The sequence below is a fragment of the Sinocyclocheilus anshuiensis genome, unplaced genomic scaffold, assembly GCF_001515605.1.
Source record: "Sinocyclocheilus anshuiensis isolate Anshui unplaced genomic scaffold, SAMN03320099.WGS_v1.1 C32345776, whole genome shotgun sequence".
NCBI classification, from domain to species: Eukaryota; Metazoa; Chordata; class Actinopteri; order Cypriniformes; family Cyprinidae; genus Sinocyclocheilus; species Sinocyclocheilus anshuiensis.
The window spans coordinates 1-890 of NW_015615150.1; the positions used below are offsets into that span (position 1 = coordinate 1).

The 890-nt window shown below is 39.3% G+C and overlaps 1 long non-coding RNA gene across 1 annotated transcript; it reads left to right on the forward strand.

The window, feature by feature from the left end:
* Positions 1–6: 6 nt before the first annotated feature.
* Positions 7–572, forward strand: LOC107682562 (uncharacterized). The gene is made up of 2 exons (XR_001633530.1): positions 7–190; positions 299–572. It is a non-coding gene; the product is annotated as an uncharacterized LOC107682562 (long non-coding RNA).
* The last annotated feature ends 318 nt before the right edge of the window (positions 573–890 follow it).

Sequence of the window (890 nt, forward strand, 5' to 3'; positions counted from 1 at the left end):
GCTGGCTGTCCGCAACGACGAAGAGCTCAACAAGCTTTTAGGCGGTGTTACCATCGCCCAGGGCGGAGTGCTTCCAAACATCCAGGCAGTGCTGCTGCCCAAGAAAACCGAGAAGCCAGCCAAGAGCAAGTAACGGAGCTTTGCGATCATGGACAATGACATAAACGCAGCTCGGCTAGTTTGAGCCCAAGTAATGTTATGTTCCTATTTCACACTATATTGTGTTTGCTTTAATGGCAATGACAGCTGCATCTTGTAAACTTTGATTTGTTTTTTTTTTATTGCTGATTTTGGACAGACGCACTCCCTCACACAAGAAGAGATCTACACCACCACTGGCTATAAATGGCCATGGGACGTTTAACCTGCCATCACGGTGGACTATCCTTACTGAAAAAAAAAACTCCATTTGTGGGATGAATGAACATCAGTATTTCATCGTATATGGACCAATGTTGGTTACATTTTATTTGTCACTGCTTTAAATTACATGCAAGTCATGTCAGTTATCTGCTGTTTAAGTGATTATGTTGTTTCAATAAATGTTGAGTGCCAGTGGAAGGCACAAAGAACCTGTGATTCATTGTTTTTCTCCAAGTTGCATGACTTGAGTGGTCTAAAAGAGAGGCTCTAATTAGAAGTGTGCTACATGAAAGGAGCACTCAATGCTTTTTACATTAAGAAATTAATAGCGCTTTCTTTTTAAAAATAGAAAAACATTCAAATGATATGTCTGAGTTGAACATTGGAACATAGACAGAAAAAGTTAAATTGTACATGGTGGAGGGTCCCCTCTCATGGCCACAGCCATCATGTGACATGCCATGTCACACATTGAGTTAGTAATATTTACGTTACAAATAATAAACAAAATATACTAATAAAAAAAA